This window comes from Oncorhynchus tshawytscha, linkage group LG20 (genome assembly GCF_018296145.1).
Source record: "Oncorhynchus tshawytscha isolate Ot180627B linkage group LG20, Otsh_v2.0, whole genome shotgun sequence".
NCBI classification, from domain to species: Eukaryota; Metazoa; Chordata; class Actinopteri; order Salmoniformes; family Salmonidae; genus Oncorhynchus; species Oncorhynchus tshawytscha.
In genome coordinates, this window is record NC_056448.1 from 36,618,113 (window position 1) to 36,640,006 (window position 21,894).

General features: G+C 42.4%; 1 pseudogene; it reads right to left on the reverse strand.

Annotated features, from left to right (window-relative positions):
• Nucleotides 1-618: 618 nt before the first annotated feature.
• LOC121838842 lies at nt 619-21,873 on the reverse strand (annotated as a pseudogene).
• Nucleotides 21,874-21,894: the final 21 nt, after the last annotated feature.

Here is a 21,894-nt window from a genome sequence, read left to right on the forward strand (position 1 = left end):
CCGAGTTGAAATGTATTGGGCCAAGGGGTCTATGAACTTCTGACTTCAACTGTAGATATTCCACACACAAATTATTTTTTTGAATCATAACAGCATTTTCCAGCTACAATGGTTATTTATATTGTCTACACTTTCTGATCAAGTTGATATTTTAATGGACAAAAGGCTTTCAAAAACAAGGACATTTCAAGTGACCCAAAACTTCTGAACAGTAGTGTGTCTATACATATTTATGTATATTTGTTTAGTATTCCTTGCTAAATGGTGAGCCACATACATGGTTGAGCTCAAGAGTTTGCCAAAGTTCGTCAACTCAAACAGGTTTCGTAGTACACCATTCCAGAGGGTGACATTCTGATTTTGGTGACTATGATCCCTGCTGTCTAAGTCCTGTTACAGCATCATTTTTAAATAATTTGTTGCCTAGCTAGCTAGCCAAGTTTTATACCTTAATCACCATTAATTTAAGTCATCTCTCCTGCTACGTGAGATCTACTTCATCTCTGATCCCACCTTGGGAGGCATGATGAGCATAGCTGAGAAGGTCCATTATAGGAATGAAATAGAACACTGCAAGAAACATCACACTGACTGGATTATTTTCAGTCTAGATCATTTTATTTATTTCCAAGACAAGTGCAGTGGAATAGGCCTAATTCAAGGCAGCAAGAGCACACAGGACAAATTAAACTACCTGCTGCTGAACACACGTACAATACATCAGAAAGCTTTAAGGGACTTGTTCAACTTATTCATTGTTGAGAAGTTAAAATGTCAGTGCCATTTGTGTTGGAATCCTCAGTCGACAGCAGCGGTGTTGAAATCTTCTTCGATGGTGTAATAAGTGATAAACTGTGCATTGTTATTCTGTAACAGGACATGAACATGGTTAGAATACAGTGCGATAATGACTGCATTTACAAAGGCAGCCCAATTCTGATATTTTTCCTGTCTGTCTGTGTGTGCATGCCTTTACCACATTGATAGAGTTTGTTAAGGCGTGTTATGTCCAGGGGGCTCAGGTGATTTCTTTGTCCAATCTGGACTCCCCTCTTCTTGGCGTCAATAGTGGGGTTCCGGTTTGATGAGAAGTAGTTTCTGCCAGGAGAAATCCAACAATGGGGGATTAGAGGACTTGCTACTTTAACACAAGGACTGCGCCACAATGCCACCCTATTCCCAATATAGTTTGACCAGAGCCCAGGTTAAAATAGTGACCTAAAGACACCATTTGGTACGCACAGGGAAATGTTACTGGAGCTGGATACCGTACACAGTCACAGTAAAACTAATATTTACTTATTTCTAGCAGTTTAAAAACAAGGTGAGTGAAATTAGGACTTTAGTGGGAATAAGGAGCAGAGCAGTGTGACTGACGTTCCGTAGTGCATTATGGAGTCGTAGTCATAGGGCAGGTCCTGAGTGTCTCCTTCTTCACCTTAAAGTTCTCTTGTTTTCCTGGAAGTTAAAAGAGTTACAAGAGGCAGATGTGACTGGTGGACACTGCTGGGTGTGAATGTGATATAGGGGAATGAAAATGGAAATGTATACAAGTTGAGATGGAAACCATTAAGTTGAACCTCTAGCAGGAGGAAACTCTACATGATTCAAGGCATGAATATTTCATCTTACCTAATGAAACCCATTGCGGGTGGTAATGTAACAAAACTGCCCTCAAAACGAGCTTACATGTTATCCCAGGATACCCATTACGGGTGGCAACTGTAAAAGGTATATTTTACACCAGGATACCCATTACGGGCGGTAACTGTAGATGACAATGTCGTTATTCGCGTCTGGCAAATTTAGCCAACAAGGTTGCTGCAATCATGCCAGGGGAAATTCGCAGGAGTTAATGAATTCAGTTATATTCTACATAATTGGAATTTAGTCTATGAAATACATAGTATTGGTCTCAAACTGAAGAACACTGATGGTTACTGGTGTAAGATTCTCTCTGGTGTTGACAAAAAAAAATGACGTTTTCGTCTTTTGAGCTTCTAGTCATGAAATCTATGCAGCCTACTCAATCACTTTTTATAGCTACTGTTTACAGGCCTCCTGGGCCATATACAGCGTTTCTCACTGAGTTCCCTGAATTCCTATCGGACCTTGTAGTCATAGCAGATAATATTCTAATCTTTGGTGACTTTAATATTCACATGGAAAAGTCCACAGACCCACTCCAAAAGGCTTTCGGAGCCATCATTGACTCAGTGGGTTTTGTCCAACATGTCTCTGGACCCACTCACTGTCACAGTCATACGCTGGACCTAGTTTTGTCCCATGGAATAAATGTGGTGGATCTTAATGTTTTTCCTCATAATCCTGGACTATCGGACCACCATTTTATTACGTTTGCAATTGCAACAAATAATCTGCTCAGACCCCAACCAAGGAACATCAAAAGTCGTGCTATAAATTCACAGACAACACAAAGATTCCTTGATGCCCTTCCAGACTCCCTCTGCCTACCCAAGGACGCCAGAGGACAAAAATCAGTTAACCACCTAACGGAGGATCTCAATTTAACCTTGCGCAATACCCTAGATGCAGTTGCACCCCTAAAAACTAAAAAAAAATTCTCATTAGAAACTAGCTTCCTGGTACACAGAAAATACCCGAGCTCTGAAGCAAGCTTCCAGAAAATTGGAACAGAAATGGCGTCACACCAAACTGGAAGTCTTCTGACTAGCTTGGAAGGACGGTACCGTGCAGTACCGAAGAGCCCTTACTGCTGCTCGATCATCCTATTTTTCTAACTTAATTGAGGAAAATAAGAACAATCCGAAATTCCTTTTTGATACTGTTGCAAAGCTAACTAAAAAGCAGCATTCCCCAAGAGAGGATGACTTTCACTTTAGCAGTGATAAATTCATGAACTTCTTTGAGGAAAAGATTATGATTATTAGAAAGCAAATTACGGACTCCTCTTTAAACCTGCGTATTCCTCCAAACCTCAGTTGTCCTGAGTCTGCACAACTCTGCCAGGACCTAGGATCAAGAGAGACGCTCAAGTGTTTTAGTACTATATCTCGACACAATGATGAAAATAATCATGGCCTCTAAACCTTCAAGCTGCATACTGGACCCTATTCCAACTAAACTACTGAAAGAGCTGCTTCCTGTGCTTGGCCCTCCTATGTTGAACATAATAAACGGCTCTCTATCCACTGGATGTGTACCAAACTCACTAAAAGTGGCAGTAATAAAGCCTCTTGAAAAAGCCAAACCTTGACCCAGAAAATATAAAAAACTATCGGCCTATATCGAATCTTCCATTCCTCTCAAATTTTAGAGAAGGCTGTTGCTCAGCAACTCACTGCCTTCCTGAAGACAAACAATGTATACGAAATGCTTCAGTCTGGTTTTAGACCCCATCATAGCACTGGCTGCAAACTTTCTACTATTAAACTCGGACAAAACAGAGATGCTTGTTCTAGGTCCCAAGAAACAAAGAGATCTTCTGTTGAATCTGACAATTAATCTTAATGGTTGTACAGTCGTCTCAAATAAAACTGTGAAGGACCTCGGCGTTACTCTGGACCCTGATCTCTCTTTTGAAGAACATATCAAGACCATTTCGAGGACAGCTTTTTTCCATCTACGTAACATTGCAAAAATCAGAAACTTTCTGTCCAAAAATGATGCAGAAAAATTAATCCATGCTTTTGTCACTTCTAGGTTAGACTACTGCAATGCTCTATTTTCCGGCTACCCGGATAAAGCACTAAATAAACTTCAGTTAGTGCTAAATACGGCTGCTAGAATCCTGACTAGAACCAAAAAATTTGATCATATTACTCCAGTGCTAGCCTCTACACTGGCTTCCTGTCAAAGCAAGGGCTGATTTCAAGGTTTTACTGCTAACCTACAAAGCATTACATGGGCTTGCTCCTACCTATCTCTCTGATTTGGTCCTGCCGTACATACCTACACGTACGCTACGGTCACAAGACGCAGGCCTCCTAATTGTCCCTAGAATTTCTAAGCAAACAGCTGGAGGCAGGGCTTTCTCCTATAGAGCTCCATTTTTATGGAACGGTCTGCCTACCCATGTCAGAGACGCAAACTCGGTCTCAACCTTTAAGTCTTTACTGAAGACTCATCTCTTCAGTGGGTCATATGATTGAGTGTAGTCTGGCCCAGGAGTGGGAAGGTGAACGGAAAGGCTCTGGAGCAACGAACCGCCCTTGCTGTCTCTGCCTGGCCGGTTCCCCTCTTTCCACTGGGATTCTCTGCCTCTAACCCTATTACAGGGGCTGAGTCACTGGCTTACTGGGGCTCTCTCATGCCGTCCCTAGGGGGGGTGCGTCACCCGAGTGGGTTGATTCACTGTTGTGGTCATCCTGTCTGGGTTGGCGCCCCCCCCTTGGGTTGTGCCGTGGCGGAGATCTTTGTGGGCTATACTCAGCCTTGTCTCAGGATGGTAAGTTGGTGGTTGAAGATATCCCTCTAGTGGTGTGGGGGCTGTGCTTTGGCAAAGTGGGTGGGGTTATATCCTTCCTGTTTGGCCCTGTCCGGGGGTGTCCTCGGATGGGGCCACAGTGTCTCCTGACCCCTCCTGTCTCAGCCTCCAGTATTTATGCTGCAGTAGTTTATGTGTCGGGGGGCTGGGGTCAGTTTGTTATATCTGGAGTACTTCTCCTGTCCTATTCGGTGTCCTGTGTGAATCTAAGTGTGCGTTCTCTAATTCTCTCCTCTCTTTCTTTCTCTCTCTCGGAGGACTTGAGCCCTAGGACCATGCCCCAGGACTACCTGACATGATGACTCCTTGCTGTCCCCAGTCCACCTGGCCATGCTGCTGTTCCAGTTTCAACTGACCTGAGCCCTAGGACCATGCCCCAGGACTACCTGACATGATGACTCCTTGCTGTCCCCAGTCCACCTGGCCATGCTGCTGCTCCAGTTTCACTTCCACCTGACTTGCTGCTCCAGTTTCAACTGTTCTGCCTTATTATTATTTGACCATGCTGGTCATTTATGAACATTTGAACATCTTGGCCATGTTCTGTTATAATCTCCACCCGGCACAGCCAGAAGAGGACTGGCCACCCCACATAGCCTGGTTCCTCTCTAGGTTTCTTCCTAGGTTTTGGCCTTTCTAGGGAGTTTTTCCTAGCCACCGTGCTTCTACACCTGCATTGCTTGCTGTTTGGGGTTTTAGGCTGGGTTTCTGTACAGCACTTTGAGATATCAGCTGATGTACGAAGGGCTATATAAATACATTTGATTTGACAGAACTGGTACTGTGAGATTAGGAAATCAGGATTCAAGGTTGCTATGGTTAGGCTATCCGGACCTGCTTAGACAAAGCAATTTCAACAGTAGAGAAAAGGGTTGCAATGTATGGGGAAATGACTGGCTGCAGTATTTCTGTTATAATAAGTACATGATAAATGGAACGTTAAGGCATAAATGTATGAAGGACTATTCTTATTTTTAAACTAATGTTGTTCTGTCCTTGTGGTGCACTGTCTATTAAATGTTATGTAGTGTTTCATGTGTGGAGCCCAGGAAGAGTAGCTGCTGCTTAGGCAGTACCTAATAAAATACTAAATGTCAATAGTTAGTTCTGTACAGTCTTCACTCCAGACCACAAAAAGCTGAATCAGGTATGTTAGTGTTGGGCTAGTACTAAATCCTACACTGCAGCTCTTCAGGGGACAAATTGACCAGCCCTGCCCCTGATCCACATGTAATGCCCGTGAGGTGGTTTAGTATGTTGTGTTGGTGTGAGTAACCTGGGACCACGTTGTCCCACTGTATGGTGACGTATTGGTCACGGTCTGGCCGTGTGTGCTCGTGGTGCAGGCCCAGGGCATGCATCAGCTCATGGCACAGGTTCCCCACGTTACAGGCTCTACCGAAGTACAGAGACTGGGCCCCGCCCTGAAAACCTACATACGACGCACAGCTAGAGTTGAGTGAAGAAAGAGAAAGGTGAGAGGAGGAGAGAAATGGAGGAGAAAGAGGGGATTTGACAGGAAGAGAGAAAAATAAAAGGATTGAACACAGGAAAAAGGAAGGAGAGGTTGTGAGTTAACTGTAAACTGCTGGGAAGGAGAGAGTGTTAATGTGTCCACTTTGGACTCACCCTGTCCCAGAGATGATGTTTATGTAGTTAATCTCATTGGTGTATTCATGGAAGAGGATACACGTCTGGTCTGAAATCATCTTGAACGCTGCTAGTATAGTTACCTTTCTGTCCACTGTGTGGATCAGAGACAATCTACCATTAGACGGTGCATATCATTCTCACTGTATTAGAAAACATCTAGTGTTAGTGTTAATCTCTCCTACTGTATTTGACACTCACCCAGATAATCGTTGATCTTGTAGGGGATAGAAGCGACGCCATCTTTCTCAGGCCAAAGTGACTTCACAGCTAATCGGTCTTCCTGTAGGACAAAACACCTAGTCTTAAATCCAGCTGTCGCGAGACAGCATAGGCCTCCGATTAATTAAATTGTTATTTCTGCGTTTCCCCTATGAATGTTTTTAAATTCTAAAATGGTAAAACTATTTCAGTATTACCTTAAATGACTAAAACCAGACTAAGTATGTAGGAAAAACAATGGAGCAATATACAGTGTACTTTCCATGACAGACTGACCAGGTGAATGCTATGATCCTTACAGAGGTCACCTGTTCAATCAGTGTATATGAAGAGACCGGTTAAAGGAGGATTGTTAAGCCTTGCGACATGGATCATGTATATATGCCATTCAGAGGGTGAAAAGGCAGGACAAAATATTGAAGTACCTTTGATCAGGGTATGGTAGGTACCAGGCTCACCAGTTTGAGTGTCAATAACTGCAACGTTGCTGGGTATTTCAATTTTGTTGCAATTTCACGCTGATGGGAGGACTAGGGTATGAAGAAAACCACATGCAGCCATCATGATGTTTGTCAACATTGCAGGCTGGTGGGTGGCAGTGGTGGTGTGATGCTGTGGGGTGCCTTTTCATGGCACACGTTGGATAAAAGTTGAGCAACGTTTGAATGTCTGAACATAATTGAAAATCAGGTGCATCCCTTCATGGCAGCAGTGTATCCATCAGGCAATTGATTTTCCTCAACAGGATAATGCCCCAAGCCACAAGGCTAGGATTGTCCAGGAATGGTTCCACGAAAATTAGTGAATTCAGCTTAGTGCAGTGGCCTGCCCAGTCACCAGATCTCAATCCAATTAAGCATCTGTGGGATGAGATGGAACGAGCTATTTCGGATTAGAGATCCACTACCAGTCAACTGGGCACAATGGTGGGAAGCATTGAGGACATCATGGGGCCAGCATTCCTGTGGAATGCGTGACACCTTGTAGAGTCCATGCCCTGACGAATTGAGGCTTTTCTGAGGGCGAAACTCAATATTAGGTGTTCCTTATGTTTTGTAAACTATATATATATATATTTTTTAAGATCTTTTAGAAGAAAATTAAAATCAACTAAAATCGTGCCACTACGATTTAAATTGATTGTCGTCACACAAATTTATTATTTGCATGATTCACTGTGCAATAGTATTTAACGTGAATTTCGAATGACTACCTCATCTCTGTAACCCACACATACAGATAATTGTAAGGTCTCAAACAAGCAGTGCATTTCAAACAGATGTCACTACAATGTCCTGTTGGTTTCAGAAACTTGCATAAGGCACCTATTGGTAGATGGGTTAAAAAAGAAAGCAGACATTGAAGATCCCTTTGAGCGTGGTGAAGTTAATAATTACACTTTGGATGGTGTTTCAATACACCCAGTCCATACAAAGAACACAGGTGTCTTTCCTAAGTCAGTTGCCAGAGAAGGAGGAAACCGCTCAGGGATTTTACCATGAGCCCAATAGGGACTATAAAACAGTTAGACTTTAATGGCTGTGATAAGAGAACGGAACAACATTTTAGTTACTCTACAATACTAACCTGATTGACAGTGAAAAGGAAGCCTGTACAGAATAAAATTATTCCAAAACATACATCCTGTTTGCATCAAGGCACTAAAGTAATACTGCAGATAATGTGGCAAAGCAATTCTCTTTTTCCTGAATACAAAGTGTAATGACAGGCAAATCCAAAAGATTACTGAGTACCACTTCATATTTTCAAGCATTGTGATGGATGCATCATGTTATGGGAATGCTTGTAATCGTTGCGGACTGGGGAGTTTCAGGATAAAATAGAAACGTTATGAGCTAAGCACAAGCAACATCCTAGAGGAAATCCTGGTTTAGTCTGCTTTCTACCAGACACTGGGAGCATAATTCACCTTTCTGCAGGACAATAACCTAAAACAAGGGCAAATCTGCACTGGAGTTTCTTACCAAGACAGAATGTTCGAGTGGCCAAGTTACAGTTTTGACAAATCAACTGCAGGACCTGAACATGGTTGTTTAGTAGTGATCAACAACCAATTTGACAGCTTGAATAATTTATTAGATTTTGAGAAGTTACACAATCCAGATGTGGAAAGCTCTTAGACTTACCCAGAGAGACTCACAGGTGTAATCGCTGCCAAAGGTGCATCTACAAAGTATTGACTCTGGGATGCGACTAGTTGAGATCTTCCTGCATTTCATTTTCAATAAACTAGCAAACATTTCTAAAACATTTTCACTGTCATTATGGGCTATTTTGTGTAGATGGGTTAGAATTTGTATTTTAATCCATTTTGAATTCAGGCTGTAACAACAAAATGTGAAATAAGTCAAGGGGTATGATGCTTTCAGAAGGCACTGTACCAGCTTCTGGTATACACAGACTGAAATTAATGACTGCAAAATCACTAAAGGTTTCTTTACAAGACAGAATGTTAAATAAAATGACATTGAAACTTACTCTACTGGTGGTCCGTGGTGTTGATCCTTCAGATGGTTAAAAATATCCACAGGAAAGTACTGTTAACACAACTTTTTAGAGTGGCGGTACTGAAGAAGTTGACATTTCTATCACCTGGCACTTCAGTTATTCATGCATTGTATATTTTCCTGTGGATATATTGGCTCAAATTGCAACCATCTGAAGGACCAACACCATGGACAACCAGTAGAGCACGTTCAAATGTAATTCTGTTCAACAATCTGGCTTGAATGATTTTGGAGTCATTAGCTTCAGGCTGTGTAGATCAGAAGGTGGTATCAATTCGATTCATCAGTCTAAAAGATGCAGTAACAGGACAGAAAGCAGGGATAACAGACTCACCGACACCAGAATGTCTCCCTCCATGATAGCAAGGTCGAACTGTAAGTCCTCTGTAACAGAGAGAGATGGTCTGAAACACTGACATGACATGCACTAGTTACAAGTCACTACCTCCAGTGCCATTAAAGTCCAGACCTCATGGTAGAGGTCCAGGATTGTGTGCTTCATCTAATGAATGCGTTACCTTCTCTGGTTTCAGGCGTTTTAAGCCAATCATTTTGTCTGTGGCGTGTCCCCATTGAGGCAGTGGAACCTAAAATAAATTGTGAACAAACTTATTTTGTAATATCATTATGTTTATTGATAGACAAGCCATAAACTTGAATACAACAGATTGAATTGTTTCTTTAGGCCCCATCAGCCCAAGAGATTGACTTTAGAATCACAGTAGAGGCCTACCTGTGGCAGTGAAAGTCACATTTGTAGAATTGTTGGAGTTTGTAGAATTGTCCACTGAAATACAGAAAGAAAATATTATAAAGAGGAACAGAACAGTTTTGCAGTGAGATTGGCCTACATTAAATATACATGGAAAACAGGCCTAGCTTTCAGCCTGTCATCTAACAAAATGACTGGTCCCAAATGCAGGCCTGCCTACCTGTGGCAGGGAAAGTAGCATTTGAAGTAGTAGCATTTGTGAAATTGGTGATGGGAACACCGCCCACTGAAATACACAAGGGGAACATAATACACGTTAGATAATAACATGGTGAACCAATTGGCGTCCGCAGTGGGGCCGGCCTGGCCTACCTCAAATGGAAAACACTCAAGAGCAGGATGTCACATAACCAAAATGACTGGTCCTACCTTGGACAAACCGGATGAGAATCAGAAACCAAACCACGTTGCAACAACAATTGTCCCCCAAGATTGGGGAAAAAACAACCAAAGAAAAAGAATAAACAATTGTGTGGAATAGTTCTCCTTCCAGTTAAATAGTGGGCAGGGCAGCAATCACAAAAGAACAGGTGCATTCTTCTTCTTCTGCTTCTGCTTCTGTGAGGTTTAAAGACGGTTGGTATCCAATATGTTGCATTATCGCCCTCTACTGAACTATTGTATGAATCCATTACCTTTGTGAAACAAATTTGGAAAGGGGAAATGTGAAAAAATAAATATATATATTTAATGGCCCTTCTAACTAACCCGACACTCATTAAAACCCATCACCTTATTCCACTACTTTAACCCTGTCTTATCCTACCCCAGGCCAACGACCCGAGAGGACGGGACACTACAACTCAACACACCCTGTAACTCTTCTGAAATCTAATCTCATACCCCCAAGTACTTCTCTGCAGCTGCCACCACAACATCTATTTTCAATGACTTACGTTTCATCTCTGCAGTACAGCAGATAACAATGGCTATGAATGCTAAGCCAAACTCACTGAAACATATATCAATCATTGGCCTATCCCTCTGTTCTGGCAAAGATCTACTATTCACAGGGATCCACTCAGAATCCCTCACCCTTGATCCACCCTCCACTTCCTCTGCATACAACATATTTTTCACTACAATGACCCTGGCCACCTCAACCTGCCTCTCTCGCACCAGACACCTCCACTCAGGGTTACCTTCACCGACTCAATGGCACCCAACATCTTTTCCAACCAACTTGAAACCGACCATGGATCAGACAAAAGGCCTGGTTCCACCTTCTTCAAAAATCTTACTCCCACAGAACCAATTGTATCTTTATCATAGCCATGCCCATCAATGGAAGGCTTGGGCTCCAAGCTCCTCACAACACCTTCTGCTCCTTCCATTTCACCTCCAGAACTCAAACTGGTGTCCGGCCCACTCTGTTTCAACTTGATACCAATCTTCCTCGACATTCCCTCTCCCTTGTCATTGCTATCTTCAACAGATACAAACCCATCCTCTGCCTCCCTCAGTCTTTTCAACCTCCTCTCTCTTTCTCTCCAATCCTCCTCCCTTAGACAATTACCTGACTCCTGAAAATATTCAACTTTTCCAAGTCAAAATCTTTTTTTAGCCTCCTTGAGGGACATGCTAAGCCCTATACTCCCTCCACTTCAAACTCCTGTGTCACCAGAACAGGTGCAGTTGGGAGCACTTGTTTTTAAGTCATCAACCTCAACAACAGATTGAGCATTATAGACAGTGTTAATGTGCATCCATAGTACATAGTGAGCAGTACTGTGCATAATGTAGCAGATGCAGGAATGCCCTCATGCAGGGACACCCCGAAATGTGGGCTGCAGTTACATGCTATTGACAGAAAGACACATCAACCTCAGATAAAGCATCTGAGACAGCAGAACAGCGCTCCTCTGTCTTAGTATGTGTAGGCCATGTATCTGATGCCGTCTGTTCAAAAAGAGTACGGCATGTCATACAGCCACAGTTGTAGAGGGGTCAGACTTTCTGGATGTTTAGTTCAATCCTGTGTGTTCTCTGGCCCATCTCTGATATCTTGTTGTGGATCTTGGCTATGATGGTGGGCTCCCCATTGACAGAAAATAAATATCTGCTGTGGGAAACCGTGTAGACAGTGTTAGTGTTCATGTATAGTGCAGTATAGACAGGGGTAATGTGCATCCATGTAGTGAACAGTACTGTCCATAATGTAGCATAGAGCCCATGTCGTAAGTCCAAGGTGTTCCCAGAGTGGTATACGAAGAAGCAAGCTAGATCTACCCAGGGTCTTTTAAATCTAGCCAGCTTCAGTTAGCTTCACATTCCAGCTCAGGCTTCATCCGTACTACGATGGTGGATTTTGCTCGTCCACCTTCCGTAAAAGGCTGTCACATGCTTCCCAGTCAAAACACTTTAAGCTTATACATTTTGTGAAGTTTTTGTTCATTTTGGTGTTCGGTAGGTTATTTTCAACTGTTTGCGTGCACCAGTTTTTTTGTTGAGGCAAGTGGAAGTTTAGTAGTCAAAGTCTACACCCCTTCATCAGTGATTGGTTTACAGTAGGGGTGGGAACTATGGACGGGATTCTTCAATGAAGTGTTTGCTATCATCCACTTGAGAATTACTGCACTAAACTGATGTGTAATTGTGCGACTAAGACCTCCTCTGCAAAAACGTAAAGAATTCAATATAGATTTCTTGATGTATCTATTTTGAGGAAGTGTTTCTGGCTATATTGTTACTACAGTGGCTCAAAATAGACAAACAGTAATAATGGCTCTTTCTTCTAGTTTTTCAAGCGAAGGTCTTTAGGGAGTGTGAGCACAGAAGTTTGCATCGCCTAGCCCAGTTCTGCTTGGAGCAAACTGAACCTATATATGGGGACGTCTTTACTCTAGAAAAGTTATTGTAAATTTCATCAGGCTATTTGAAAATAGTCAAAATTAGAGCCATCTTATGGGCAAAAGTGACACATTTTATTACCTATTGTTAACTTATTTTGAGGTGCTTATCAATGCACAAGCCCCTTTTTCCCCCACTCCTATCGATCTGATTTCATTGGTCCTTAACTCGCAAATCAGACAATTCATTCAGGATATATGAGAAAGCTCAGAGTTAGCCTACCCCAGAGAAGGTTAGTTTTAGAGGATTTGTTGCCTTGGAAATGTACACTGAACAAAAATATACACACAACATGTAAAGTGTTGGTCCCATGTTTCATGAGATGAAATAAAAAATATTTTTACATTTTTCAACCATAAGGTGCCTCGAACATCCTTTTAGAGAATTTGTAGCCATGCTGGGAGGGAGGCTGACAAGTATTTGCATATAATAATGCCTTTTTGTGGGGACAAACTCATTCTGATTGGCTGGGCCTGGCTGCAAGTGGGTGAGCCCTCCAAGGCCCACCCAATGGATGCACCCCTGTACAGTCATGTGAAAACCATAGATTAGGGACTAATTCATTCATTTCAATTGGCCTATATATGGACTGTAACTCAGTAAATTCTTTGAAGATGCGTTTATATTGGCCTTCCGAGTGGTGCAGCGGTCTGAAGCACTGCATCTCAGTGCAAGAGGCGTCACTACAGTCCCTGGTTTGAATCCAGGCTGTGTCACATTCGGCCGTGATTAGGAGTCCCATAGGAAGACACACAATTGTAAAAATGATGTAATGTTGCAATTATACATTCATGCAGGAGGAAATACAATGATTGCACTAGTGCATATGTGTGAAAGTGGTCTGCACACAGCATATTATCCCCGGAGATGCCAAACTCAGGGAAAATGTCCACCATATGATGTCACAGTGATGTCATAATGAGTGGGAGAAAAAAACACCTGCATCAGAGACAGTGCAAAGGTTTTCATACTCTGCCACATCCTGAAGAGTTACAATGTCTACCATTTGAAACTGGAATCTACATTGAATTTACAACACATACAGTTTTTCTTATGAATACATGTCTTTCTTGTTGTCCCATAATTTTCACTTAGTAAAAATCAGTTCATGTCAAAGCAAAATTGAATTTGAGGACGAACAAAGGTACTTTTTACATAGTCCTATGTGCATCCCAAATCAACCCTATAAAGTACATTATCAGCCCTGGTATAAAGTTGTACACTATGTAGGGAATAGGGTCCCATCAGAGGACAGCCACTCATGATGCATCATGAACAGTAGCTGTGAAGTGATACACATTGCTACAGTGTGGTTTTTACTATGTTTATGAGCTTACTGGTACTAAATATACTGTATTTCAAACATAGAAGTGGATTAATTGGTTAATAGGCCTATGTGGATCTGGTGATTTGTTGTCTGTCATGGTGGGTGTGGCTTCCCATGGCACCACATTACATCACAATTGTGATGTCATAAATGATTGTATTCTGGTATGATGACAGCCTAAAAGGTTTGCCATAGCGTTACTGTCATATTACAGCAACACTTACAAGTTCAATTCAGGGTCAAAATCATTGCTATATTTTGGATGGTTATTTTGGTGGTAAGTAGTTGTGACCACTTGTGATTTAGTGTGAAAAGGCCTACTTTGTGGCACAATTTAATTTAGATGATTTGAATAATATAATCATATTTTTAAGCCATATTGTATCTTTTTCAGGATTACTGTAATTGAAGGAACTATGGGAAAGTTCTCCTTTCCAAGGCTCATCATAAGAATGGTTAGAATATCTTTTCTCTCACCACCCCCATAGTCAAAACTCCAAAACTCTTAAAATCATCACTTTGACATATAGGCCTATGAGCTTTTCTAAGATTGAAAATAACAAGCTTGTATCATGATAACCTCATTTCTGACTGCATGTTTGTCATCATTTTCATTTCTAGCCATGGGCAAAACGGACTGCACAGGATGATTTCTGCACAGGAACTACTGAACTCCACAGGCCCAGAACACACCAGCCTCACAACTCCTCACAACTCCCCAGCCTTAATGTAAGTCCCATCTGCAGGCTAAATCTACGACCCACTAAAGTGGTCCAGACTAATCATGTATGGCCAATCAGTGTAAACTTTGTACAAACTACGGCTTGATCTAGTGTCAACATTATACCTTATTGATATTCTATAATAATGAAATACAATGGAAGGCACATAATAATCCAATGAGTAAAATCAAATATACCATGTTCTATTCTCAATATCCCTACTGCCCCAAAGGTGTGTAGGCAGGACAAGGAGAACACCGATTCTATCCAGAAGAAGAGGAAAAAGAAGAGGCTAAATGAGAAGGGAACCCAGGTTGAACTAGGCATGCGGGAGGATATCCATGACCTTGACCTCGCCCATTGGAGATTGGCTAGAGAGACATGGAGAACTGAGCGAGGAAACATGAGGGAGATTAAGGCGCTGTATGGAGAAATATTTAGGCTGCACCAACTCTTGGAGGAGGTAACAAGAGACGTTTTCTTTAATCAGACTTTCATATAAGTAGATATACTGTAGTTGCTTTAGATGTTCCCAATCCTGATACACAGAAAAGAGATCTAAATAGATAGAATAGTGAAATAAGAAGGCAAGAAAAAGAACTGCACACTGGAAGTATTCTGAGGAAGGTCTGCATTCTTAGAATAAAGTTGTAAAGGAATGGAAGAATTTCTGAATTGGAATGATTCCAAAAGTGTGGACCTTCCCATTTTCCTAATAGGCTAATATACAGTAATAAAACGTGTTTTCTCTATGATATTTATTACCCATACACATGTAATTGTTGTAAGATAGTAATAACAATAACCATCAAGCTATTAAGAAATAAATGTGTGTCTGTCATCATACAGATTGGGGTGGATAAAGGGGTGATCAAGCAGCGCTCCACCTCCTCCATTATTTGTCCCGTCTCCCCGACACTGCCAGCTTTCCCCTGGTACAACCACCACAGGTACCTCGCCAACAGCCAATCGGAGCCTGACCAGCATGCTGCCGGCACCCAGAAGGACCCACCTAAGAAACACTCAATCTTTCCCCCTCTGGACACACAGAGCTGCACCTCCCCTGATAAATGGCCTCATTCTCCGTCCAAGACGTCACACCCACACGCTTCACACCGATTTGCTGTCCCATCCCACCTCCTGGCTTCCGGCCCTCCTGCCCGGATGAGACAGACCCATCCGCAGGTCCAACCCAGGTCCCCATTGACTGGCCAGGCAAAGGTCAAGGATGAGGTTAAGAGGCCAGAGACTGCATCGTCTGAGGAATTGTCTGAGGAAGTTCAACGGAGAGGAGCAGAAATTGCAAGCATGTATAAAGCACAGCTGAAAGAGAGGATGGCCCAAAAGAGAAAGGAAGAGATTCTGAAGAAAATGGCAAACAGCGATGACAAGAACGATGACACTGAGGCCTCCTGCTCCTCTGCAGTAAAACGATCTAATACCCCTGCCACAGCCCCCGAGCGCCCGGCCAGCCCAGAGGCCACGCCAGTGGCCGCCCGAGAGGACACTCAGGGGGACACCCAGCAGGACCTGGCAGAGGTTGTGAATGTGCTCAAGAGGCAATCATCTGATCTATACCTGCCTGACGACGTTTGTGAGGAGTCACTCACATGGAAATCCATTTACGAGGAGCTGTGCCCGCTCGCTCACAGAGTGAACACAGAAGCTGACTACATCAAGGCGCTCCGCGTCATCACTGAGAATGCTGTGACTCCCTCGTGCTCGTCTGAGGATGATGTGTCTCAGAGTGTGAGTGAGGACACAAGTCAGGAGGGGAGTAGTGAAAGTGAGGAGAGCATGAGTGGGCAACAGCAGAGATGTCTACACAGGGATCCTTATGGTAAGAGGGACAGGAAGGAGATTGATAGTGGTAAAATGGAAGGGAGATTTGCAACCGCCAATGCAATGTCTATGATGGCGAGCCGAGGGATAGAAGAACTTAATGCCATGAGCTACGCAGACAGGATCAAATATTTCAAGTATGAGGCTAAGAGAAATGAAGAGATGATGAAGATTGAAAGGAGGAAGGAAAAAGCCAGGGACGAAGAGCTCAAAAAGTGGGAAAAGAGGCAGAAGAAATTGAATGAGGAGGAAAGGAAAAGGACAGAAAATATGGAACAAAACAAGTTAGAGGAGCAGAGGAAAAGGGAGAAGGCAGAGATGAAACTAAAGATCGAACATGAGAAAAAGAGACAAGAGCAAGAGAAAAAGAGAGAGAAAAAAGAAAGAAAGCAGCAGGAGATGCAACAGAAGGCCCGTGCAAAAGAAGAGAAAAAGAGGGCAGAGGAAGAGAAAAAGATGGAGAAACAGAGGATGGAGGAGGAGAGGAACAGGGAAAAGGAGAGAATGAAGGTGTTGGAGATGCAGCAAAAGGCTCGAGAGAAAGAAGAGAAGAGGAGGAAAGAGGAACAGAAAAGGAGATTGAAGATACAGCAGGAACAAGAGAAGGAGGAACAGAAAAGGCAGACAAGGATACGGGATGAGGATAAGAAGAGAGCAGAGCTTCAAAGAATAAAAGATCACGAGGCCAGGTTCAAGATGGAGATGGAGAAACTGTATGAGAGAGAAGAGAGGAATGCACAGATTGAAAGAGAAAAGAGGCGTGCGCTGTGTCAGAAAAAGGACAGACACCGAGAGCAAAACAGGTGGTGGCATACGAGGTCACAGCGTCTACATCTGACGCCTCTGTGCGGAGGGAAGAGAGGGAGCAGCGTCCAGAGACCGCTCACGCACAGTCTGCAAAGAGGAGAACAAGGAAGAAGCAGAAGAAAGCGGCGGACGAGGCATCGACAACTTTTCAGTAGATGACAAAAGAAAGGGAGCAGACAAAAGAAGAAATGTACAAGTCAATGCTCCTAGATATGTTGATAGATGTAAATAAACAACAAATTAGTTTGTTTTAAAGAGTAAAAACAATCAAAAAAACGAGAAAATAAGCAAAAGGAGGAACAAATTATAAGGAAGCCAGGCCTGAGGGTGAAGAGGAGGAAACATGAGAGAGGAGGAAGAGAGACCAGAGTGGTTTATCAGGAGGGAAGTAGGAGATATGGAATTCAAGTTCTGATGGACAGAATCAGGAAGGACCATGGGATAAAAGGTAAATGAGATTAGCAGTAAAGAAGAGCTGAGTGGATCAAAAGAAAGTTATGGAAAACACAAGGGGGGAGGCAAGATAAACAGAGACCCAGAGAAAAGAGGTGAAAACACTTTATAAGAGTAATAGAGAGGAGATTGAACTAGATTTCTGATGGACATATGGCCAAAATAACTATTTAAATAACTAAGGATTAGCAGAAAAGGAGAAGACCAAGAGCACAGGAAAAATAACCAACAGACGTCAAAAAGAAAGGAAGTCTGCCTCTTCTACTTCTCTTTTAAAGTTGCTTTGGTTTCCTTTTGTCCTCTTTCTAAGCCTGTTCAAGTCTGAGATAGATGAAAAGAGCAGCCAAAGAAACAGATCTGTTGAAGCATCAATTGGAAAGGATGGGAGGTTTGGAGGAGGAGCACAGCTGGATGACTACATTAGGTAAGTGTTTACTATCAAAGCCTGTTCTCTGTAGACAACTGTATTAGTGTTGATAGAAGTGCATTTAAGCAACGTCTTTCAACTACACTTCAACACTAATTCCTGATCTCATGTAATTATTCACCTCAAGTGAGTGGGCTTTCGGATGTTTTTTTCCTGAAACAGATTGTGGCATATGAGGTCTGTTGAAGCATCAATAGAAAAGGATGAAAGGGAGGGAGGCAGGAAGAGGAAAACACAGAAGAGCAGATGAGGTAAGTGCTTGGGCTTGTGATGAGAGGATAGGGGCTCCACAACTGGGGTTCATGATTGAACATTTTCAGACTAATGTATTACTGTGAATCCCATTCATTCAATGACTGTTCTACTAATTCCTGACTGGTTAATTGTTTTACAGGAGCACTCTATGTTCTGCTTCCATGTGGATTGACAGCATTGCTTTCATGTGCTGCTGGAGGACACCATGGAGGAAGAGGGAGAGGGTCTATGATAGGCAGTTTGCCATGGCCCTATATGGGCCTTTGGATGTTAATTCTTCATGCTTTATATCATACAACTTTACAATAAAAATGAATTGTAAGCATCAGCCTCTTCTGTTTGAGTGTGATCAGTGCAGTAGTAGTAAGATTGGTGTAAACCCAAGGAATATTCTGGCAGTAGTGTTCAGTTGGTATAAAATAGTGTGATAAGAAATTATCAACATCTTATGAAAACAATATGGAGATAGAAATATCAAAAGAAGTGTTACATTTACTTAATAGCAATTTTTCCCCTCATAGAGAACGATGTCCTTGTTGTGCGCACACACCCCCACACCCACAGAGAGTTAGTCATGATTTCCCTGAGTCATCAGACTCTGGTGAAGGTTTCTTTGCATCTTGAGCAGTCTGTGTTGTATCCTTGCCGGACTCATCTACAACAATCTCGAAGGCCGCCTCTTCTTCTACCCTCTTCACTTTCTCCCCTTTCGCTGCAAGGATTTCCTCAATGTTCCTGTCGGAAAAATAACCAACATGAATAATTAAAAAAATGATTCAGGAATAATACTCATCTTAAGGAGGCTACACACTTCATACAAACAGAGCATCGTATATAGTTTGGTCCAAATCTCAAGTACCTAGAACTGTGTGAGAAAATGATGCTGCATTTGCGTGAAGTGTGTAGGGCCCTTTAGTCCACACAAACGTTACAACCTATTAAAACGGGATTCACTTATGATTCACTATGACTGCAGTTCCATTTCTCTTCTGTGCATATCACTATCAATAGGGATAATACATATCCTTGTAACACAGTCGTGGCCAAAGGTTTTGAGAATGACACAAATATTAATTTCCACAAAGTTTGCTGCTTCAGTGTCTTTAGATATTTTTGTCAGATGTTACTATGGAATACTGAAGTATAATTACAAGCATTTCATAAGTGTCAAATACTTTTATTGACAATTACATGAAGTTGTTGCAATGAGTCAATATTTGCAGTGTTAACCCTTATTTTTCAAGACCTCTGCAATCCGCCCTGGCATGCTGTCAATTAACTTCTGGGCCACATCCTGACTGATGGCAGCCCATTCTTGCATAATCAATGCTCAGAGTTTGTCAGAATTTGTGGTTTTTTTGTTTGTCCACCCGCCTCTTGAGGATTGACCACAAGTTCTAAATGGGATTAAAGTCTGGGGAGTTTCCTGGCCATGGACCCAAAATATCGATGTTTTGTTCCCCGAGCCACTTAGTTATCACTTTTGCCTTATGGCAAGGTGCTCCATTATGCTGGAAAAGGCATTGGTCGTCAGCAAACTGTTCCTAGATGGTTGGGAGAAGTTGCTCTCGGAGGATGTGTTGGTACCATTCTTTATTCATGGCTGTGCTCTTAGGCAAAATTGTGAGTGAGCCCACTCCCTTGGCTGAGAAGCAACCCCACACATGAATGGTCTCGGGATGCTTTAGTGTTGGCATGACACAGGACTGATGGTAGCGCTCACCTTGTCTTCTCGACAAGCTTTTTCCGTATTCCCCAAACAATCGGAAAGGGGATTGATCAGAGAAAATGACTTTACCCCAGTTCTCAGCAGTCCACTTCCTGTACCTTTTGAAGAATATTAGTCTGTCCCTGATGTTTTTCCTGGAGAGAAGTGGCTTCTTTGCTGCCCTCCTTGACACCAGGCCATCCTCCAAAAGTCTTTGCTTCACTGTGTGTGCAGATGCAAGCACACCTGCCTGCTGCCATTCCTGAGCAAGCTCTGTACTGGTGGTGCCCCGATCCCACAGCTGAATCAACTTTAGGAGACGGTCCAGGGGCTTGCTGGACTTTCTCTGGGGGCCCTGAAGCCTTCTTCACAACAATTGAACTGCTCTCCTTGAAGTTCTTGATGATCTGATAAATGGTTGATCTTACTGGCAGCAATATCCTTGCCTGTGAAGCCCTTTTTGTGCAAAGCAATGATGACAGCATGTGTTTCCTTGCAGGTAACCATGGTCAACAAAGGAAGAACAATGATTCCAAGCACCACCCTCCTTTTGAAGCTTCCAGTCTGTTATTCGAACTCAATCAGCACGACAGAGTGATCGCCAGCCTTGTCCTCGTCAACACTCCCACCCGTGTTAACGAGAGAATCACTGACATGTCAACTGGTCCTTTTGTGGCAGGGCTGAAATGCAGTGGAAATGTTTTTGGGTGATTCAGTTCATTTGCAGGGACTTTGCAATTCATCTGATGACTCTTCATAACATTCTGGAGTATATGCAAATTGCCATCATACAAACTGAGGCAGCAGACTTTGTGAAAAATAATATGTCATTCTCAAAACCTTTGACCACAACTGTAGAATGCATGCATGTAAAATGTTCAGACCTATATTAACTTGGCTACCAACCTCTTTCCCTTCAGATCAGAGAACCAACCCAAGTTGTCAGCAATAATGTGGTGTTTTTCACATCCTGGGCAGGTCACTAGGACAACACCTTTATGATAGGCTACCTTGGATATCCTCTTCGTTGACCTGGTTGAGCACACCTGCATACAGATCATTTACAGTCAAATAATGATACAGTTCATTAGAAGAGTCTGGGTGAATCTGAACTTTATAAAACTATCCATATAATCGTATTCATTATTATCTAAAAGGCAAAACTGATCTTTTCAGTTTGCTGCAGCAAGAGACAGAAACAAGCTGCAAATAAACACTCAACCTGGACAGTTTGATCTCAATCTCTTCATTCAAAGACTCAATCATGGACACTCTTACTGACAGTTGTGGCTGCTTTGCGTGATGTATTGTTATTGCGATGTGTGTTTTGTCCTATATTTATATATTGTAATGACACAGGCAGGGAGCAGGTCTCGAACAATTGACCTTCTAACCCGAAGTCCAGCACGCTCGTGCGGCAGAGTCGATTTCCGAGAATTGGTTATGTAGAGGTATATATATATGTTTTATTTTTTATCCCAGCAGAAGGTATTTTGCCTTTTGGTAGGCTGTCATTGTAAATAAGAATGTGTTCTTACCTGAATTGCCTAGTTAAATAAAAATAAATACAAAATAGAAATCCATCACACTCCTACTCTGAGATGTTTTGTGGATACGGGCCCTGAGTACCAGTGTTTTGATCACCTCACCAACCAAATCTTGATTGCCAAATCATGCTACGACTGTCACTGTAGAAACATGATGTAAAAAATACCTTATCTTCCATTTAAAATCTCATCCATTACCTTGCATGTGTAAACCAGGTGGTAATGCGTTGAATGAATCTTCCCAATAGAATCGCTGCAGACGTGTGTTGTGGTAGAGAATTGGTTATGTAGAGGTACGTCTCTTCGATACTGCCTG